The sequence below is a fragment of the Solanum stenotomum genome, chromosome 9, assembly GCF_019186545.1.
Source record: "Solanum stenotomum isolate F172 chromosome 9, ASM1918654v1, whole genome shotgun sequence".
Lineage (NCBI taxonomy): Eukaryota > Viridiplantae > Streptophyta > Magnoliopsida > Solanales > Solanaceae > Solanum > Solanum stenotomum.
The window spans coordinates 9880842-9888273 of NC_064290.1; positions in this window are offsets into that span (position 1 = coordinate 9880842).

Consider the following 7432-nt stretch of genomic DNA (forward strand, 5'->3'; position numbering starts at 1 on the left):
GAAAGCAAAACTAACTAAGTTCCTTCAGGAACAAAAGTGTTTTCTTATTTTTAGGTTGCCAAACAACATCCTAAAGAGGAAGAGTATCTTGCATTTACAAGATACGTGTACAACCTCCCTGAAGAAAGTGGAGAAACATTTGGTGTTTTAGGAATAACAAGTTTGTTTCCGAGATTATCAATATTTCCAAACGGATCACCGAGCTTTACAACTTAATTATTTGAATTTGGATATTTAGATCGAGTATACGCAAAACAAGATCTAAAAGAAATATCTCAATTACCAATAAAATTGTTCAATTCAGTTAAAAACTATGCCCAAAGAGATGACATTTATTGTAGATTTTACAGCATTTCCATGGAATGGAAAGATTTGCAGGCTTATTATCCGACTCTCAACTACATATCAGTTGAAAAAATAAAAGATTTCAATGCCAAAGCCACAGGTGTAGACAAGAAACTTCCTCATCTCAACAAGAAGTGGATTCAAACTAAACGAGCTTTAGGGATAAAATTATTATATTTTATTCTTAAACGATTTTATAATGAACACTGCAGAGTCCTAGATCAAAACCAAGATTGAGTTTTGATAACCAAAGGAAAATCCAAATCAAAAGAACTAAAAGATAGAATTCTTGATATAGAGCTTCACAGATTAAGAGCAACGGAAGAGACATAGAAACTAGCATATAAAATGCTAGATCACAATCATTCAGGAGCAGAATAATTGTCAAATAAAAGACAAAACAAGAGACGTAAGCACTTACGTCATGAAGATATCAACAAAGAAAGGAATCGTTTCTTTTTCTCAAAGTCAAAAAGAGAGGTCACATCTTGTCGGCCATCAACAAAAGAAGACGGACAAAGACATCCTCATCTTATCAACAAAGAATCTTCAATCAATGAAGGACTAAAGAGAAAATATGTAGAAGTTTAGGAAAGTCCCTAATACTTATATTTTGTAATAAGTCCCTTCTTCCATCTATAAAAGGAGAGGAACTTCATACTTGAGAGGCAGACTACATTTTCTGAGAAAAGACCCTTCTAAGAAAAATGTTAGGTACCTTCAAGAGTATGAGTAGTGAGTAGTAACTTCTCCCGCCAGGGAAAAGTATTTCTTTTATGTCGTGAGTATTTGTAAGATATAGCGATAGTTTGTCTGTAAAATAGTCATATGGAATAAAGTTTGGTTTTTATATCTCTCTTCTTACTCCATAAATAGTCTTAAACGAAAGTTGCGATCTTCTGCCTTAAAGAGGAACAATAAGGAAGTAAGCCGCAAGACTGAGGTCGATTAGGCTGAAATACTATTCATTGCCTGGAGGAGAACTACTGCAGTAGTGATAAGGACTATTCATCGAATAAAAGAAGAAAGGTATAAATGCACAACTTTTTATTTCATATTATTATTTTAAAGATTAAACTATATTATACTTTCACATACTTAGACATATACGAATTACTTAGTACCTATAGGGAATAAAAATATAAATTGAAAATCTCATGGTAAGTACAACTTCGTGTTTATATCATGCCATTAGCATAATAAAATATTTTGAAAATAAATTCATGTTTATATCCATGCTATTAGCATAATGAAGAATATTCAATATCATGTTCATGCTATAAGAAAGAGAGTCTGGAGGCATAAAAAAGCTTTATATCATTTTGATAAAGCAATACCAGAAATGGAACAAGCATAATTGCATGCTAGCTTAAGGTCTGAAGCAATTATATTTGCTATACATGAAATGAAAATGCATAGAATACAAGAGTATTTTGAATATAAAAATGCTCTATCTATTTTAAAAAATTACNTATATATATATATATATATATATATATATATATATATATTATAGGTTTATATACGACTTTTAGTCGTATAAATATTTGGAAAATTGTCTAAAAATAAATATTTGATATTTATAGACAACAAATAAATCTTTATAGGGTGTGGGAAATTTCAATTTTTAGTCGCAAATAGCCGTTGCAGAGACAATACAGTTTCTTAAAAGACCGTTGGGAGAAGAGAGAATGGAGACTGGAGAGTGACGAAGGGAAGGGAAAGGAGCGTGGGGTTTGAGTGATTTTAGACTCAATTTTTGGGTTGATCCAATTAAAAGAAAAAATTAGTCCAATAAATAAACTAATTGGACCGATTCTTTGAAAAATTCTCGTCCATAATTCGAATTCGTTGAATATGATATGAGATGAACTGAAATTAATTTGGCGAGCTTCTTGATCTGAATTTTGAACAAAGTAAAATACAACAACAACAACAACATACCCAGTGAAATCCCACTAGGTGGGGTCCGGGGGGTCTCGAGGATAAGGATCAGGGGGCGGCAGAGGATAGGAGGTCAGGCGGCGGCATAGAGGATAGGAGGTCGGGTGACGGCATAGAGGATAGGAGGTCGGGGGCGGTATAGAAAATAAGGGATCGGGGGCATAGAGGATAAAGGGTTGGGGTGGTATAGAGGATAGGGGGTGGCATCGGGAAAAAGTGCCTCGAGGCTGGGGTGGCCTCGAGACCAGGGGTCATGGGGGTTACCTCGGGGGACGGCTGATTAACGTTTCAAAGACACTTCATCCAGTTCTAGGTGTTAACGATCGTAAATCAGTACAAACCCTACTAAATTAGTAAAAGCCAGCATGTCCAAATAAACTACGAATACCTTTCACCGAAATTAGTGGTGGTACCTTCTCAATCACTTTAATCGTTGCTTTATCAACCTCCGACCCTTTTTGGGACACTTTGTGACCAAGGACTATACCTTTCCTAACCATGAAGTGTCATTTTACCTAATTTAGGACCAAATTTGTTTCCACACATCTTTGGAAAACTTGTCCCAAGTGTGCTAAACATGTTTCAAATGTGTCACCCACAACCGAGAAGTCATCCATGAAGACTTCCATTAAATCCTCAACCATATCAGCGAAAATAGATAGCATGCAACGTTGAAACGTTGCCGGAGCATTACATAACCCGAACGACATCCATTTGAAGGCAAAAGTTCCATATGGGCAGGTGAATATGGTTTTTTCTTGGTCTTCCGGAGCAATGGAGATTTGATTATAACCGGAGTACCCATCCAAAAAGCAATACCATCATTTCTTTGAAAGTCGATCAAGTATTTGATGCATGAAAGGCATGGTAAAGTGATCTTTTTCGGTCCACGAGTTTAGCTTTCGGTAATCCATGCATACTCGTCATTCGGTCACCTGTCTCAAAGATACAAGCTCCCCCTTTTCATTTGGGACTACCGTGATACCTCCTTTTTTCAGTACACATTACACCAGACTTACCCATTTGTTATCCGCAATAGGGTAAATCACACATGTGTCCAACCACTTTATTATCTCCTTTTTCACCACCTTTTGCATCGATGGGTTCAATCTCCGCTGATGTTAAACACTCGGTTTACAATCACTATCAAGCTGAATCTTGTGAGTTTAAATGCCGGGAGGAATTCCCACTATGTCAACGATAGTCCAACCTATAGCGTTGATATTCCTTCTCAACACCTCAAGGAACAATTTTACCTGCCATTCAAGCAAGTCAGCTGCAATGATCACCGGTAAGGTGTTATTTGCCCTCAAGAAAGCATATCGAAGATAGGAGGGAAATACTTTCAACTTCAGATTTGGTGCTTCTGTTGATGGCTTTACAGGAGGACTTTCTCTCGATTGTTTAGATCAATGTCCAACTCCAATGAAGTCTTTGAATATTCCTCCATGCCTGAAAGAGTGGCTACTACCTCTTCGTAGCCTTGAATTTCGAATTCATCATAGTTAGCAAGCACGACCTCAAATGGTTCACTCATACACATCAAATGGCTCACACTAGCCACCGCCTCATCAATAACATCAACAGTAGAAACCACATGAATATCGCTTGGGTGTTTCATTAACTTACAAACATTAAAGGTTATTTCATCTTTGTTCACTCGGAACTTCAGTTCTCCACTTTCAACATCTTCTAACGCTCTCCCGGCTGCCAAGAATGGTCTTCCCAAAATGATGGGAGTTTCAGCATTTATTTCACAACCGAGTATGACAAAATCAGTCGGGAAAATGAGTCGGTCAACCTTTACCAAGATGTCATATAGTATCCCCGTATGATGTTTGATTGATCGGTCCGTCATCAAGAGTCTCATTGTTGTGGCTTTCGGTTCACCCAACCCAAGTTGTTTATAAATCACATATGGCATTGGTTGATGCTTGCTCCGAAATCGCATAGGGCTTTGACAAATTAGAGCATGTCGATGGTGCAAGGGATGATGAACGCTCCTGGATCTTCTTTATTTTTTATCAGCTTTTTAGTCATAATGCACTGCAACTATGAGAAACTTCGATTGTTTTAAAATCCAAGCTCTTTTTTTTGTGACTAACTCCTTCATAAACTTGGCATAACTCGACATCCCCAACAATGCCTCCACTAGAGGGAGATTAATTGATAATTTCTTGAACACCAATAAAAACTTCTTGAACTTCTCATCCTCATTCTTCTTCTTGAGGTGTTGGGGAAATAAAGGAGATATTTTGGGTAAAGGTTGCATAACTTTTGGGATTGAGTTGTGTTTTTTCCACATCTTGTTGTGGCCCTTTGGTAATGCTTTGATGGATGGATATTTTTTCTTCCTCCATACCTTTGTCTTCTTTATGTATTTGAGCTTCGTCATTTCCCGTCACATCGCCTATCGCTACCTTTCCACTACGAGTAACCACAGCTAGACCTCTATCATTATTTTTCTTGGTCATATTTGGTTCCAATTGTGCTGAAAGTAAACTCAATTGACCTTCAAGTAGCTTGATTGCATATGCGTGAAAGTTCACTTTATTGTTCAATGACGAAAAATTGGTTTTCATCCCTCTTAACAAATCATCTGGACTTCAACTTTAGCAAGGAGGCGTGACAACAAATCATTCACCCGGGGACTACTTGCACTCCCTTTCGACTTTGGGCTCTCACTCGATTGAGTGTGGTCTTCTTCATGGTCATCCTCTCTTATCTAATAATCACTTTGCTCAGCTCATTCTTAATAGTATATTATTTGCTCTTCCTCTTTGTGATAGTTCCAACCTTGATTCCCACGTCCCTGTAAATAGCGTGGGTGGAAACCCTCCTCGTATTTCTTGGAATTCCAACCTTGATTCTCCTCGGCAGCTACGCTATTTTGATTAATGTTTCAAAGACACTTCATCGAGTTCTAATTGACAACGATTGTAAATCAGTTTAAACCCAACTAAATGAGTTTGGATCGATCCTACAGAGAGTAGCTTTATTTTGAGTTCGAATATGAAAGTATGACGGTGACCTTTGCAGCTAAACGAACGCAACACTTAAGAGTCTAGAAGTCAAATTCCAATATGTCACTACCAACCCACTTCAACAATGAACAAGGAACAATCAAGTAACGAGATAACACTTGAGGGGTTGACTAACCAACTGATGAATTCAACTTAACAAGTGTATATCATTACCAACAATATTAATTCGTCATGGGTAGAATGGACTATAAGTAAAACAATTTTCTCTCAAACAATTACCTTATTTCCGTTGAGTTCTCTCGAACCTCAACACTATCCATAAGACGAACAATCCACTTTCCCATCAAATTTACTCTTTCGAGCTAGATACAAAGGCTGAATCTCAAGTCTCACTTTCTCAAGTTGAAACTGTCATGACCCACTACTAAGGATGCCAAATTATTACGTTGGCTCTATACTTCTCTCTCGCGCAACCACAAAACTTTGAACTATATTACACTAAACATGCAATAATGAAGTTAAACCACAAAAATAATTCAGACCCACTTCAAATTAACACCAAAATTCACTAATTGATAACACACATTGAGTCAAACGCAACAATTGGTCACATTATCAAACATCCAAGGTTAGGGTTTTAGCCAATCATAGTAAAAAGATGAAATTCAATACTTGTCACATTTTCTATAGCTAGGTATAAATGAATATCGAAAGTCAAAATTGAATATTATCTTCTCTATTACAAAATCCAAATGAAAAACCTTGCTAAAATCACTTGAAATTAACAATGACTGTGTTTTTGCTCTTTATCTTTTGTTCCTCGCATTTTCTAAATACTTTCTCTCTCTTGCAAAAATCAATTTATACATGTCTGAAAAAACTTTATGAGGATCTCTGTAATGAGTTGATAAACCACCATGCATACTCATACCATTTTTAACACATATTTCCGCATTTATAGACCCTTTTTAGGAATTACCAAAATTTCTCGATTTATCGTGTGTATTAGCCCATGGATCTGGCACCTCGGAGGACCCAAAATTATTTTCTGAAAAAAAACTTTATTTGGACTTCTCTATTGAGTTGGGAAACCAACATGTATACTCACACCATTATGACTTCGTTTTTCGTATGTATTAGCGCATGAATTTGGCGCCTCAAAGGACCCAAAATTGTTTTAATTAAACATAAAAAGAAAAAACACTATCCTTTGAAAATTTAATTAAATTAAACCAAATTAAAATTACTTAACTACACTCCTTTACTTACCTTAATATCCATTTATCCCTACTTATTTCAAAAATTTCAAAAATCCCTTATTTACCTATGTATCCCGCATGTATCCCGTGCACAACGCTATGTATCCCGCTATGTAAAATGTATCAAACACTATGTATCCCGCATGTATCCCATGCACAACGCTATGTATTCCGCTATATGGAATGTATCAAACTTAATGTATCCCGTGCACAACGCTATGTATCCCGCAAACATCATTTTTAAGGGATTTTTGGTAAATAAAAAACTAGAAGAGATAGAATGTTATTTAGTACTTATAATATGTGGTTCCTATAATTTATACTTAAAACAAAGGTTAGAGTTAATACCATGAATAAATAATAATAAAAGAGGGAAGCAAGGTCAAATTTGGACTTTTGGTCCAATCTGCCCTAAGTCTAAAAATGGGTTTGCTGCACAAAAATGGGCCTGTTTTAGCCCTTTATTTCTTCCAACCTGCTGTTGCAAAAGAAAAGCAAAATTTGGCCTATTTTCATCCCTGTCCTAAAACTATCAAAGTAGCTACTAAAAATGGATGAGTTTTGGCCCATTTATCTCAAAGACATGCTGCTGAAATTTTTCTTGTGCTGTTGGCCCATTTTTGCTGCTATATACAGTGTATATACCTATTGTATATTTCTGTATATTCTATGTATCCTGCTGTACACAACATATAATTTCTCTCCGGAGACCTAGAATTCATCGGTTCCATCGACCCGGCTAACTCGATGAAGGGAAGAATTGGGGCCAAAGGCCCAATGAATTCATGGTGAACTGGGGAAGATTTCATGTAAAACAAATAAATAACGGAATTAGTATTTAAAGGACTTCGATGAAGTGATAGAAAATATTAGAGAAGCACATGCTTATTTATCTTCATT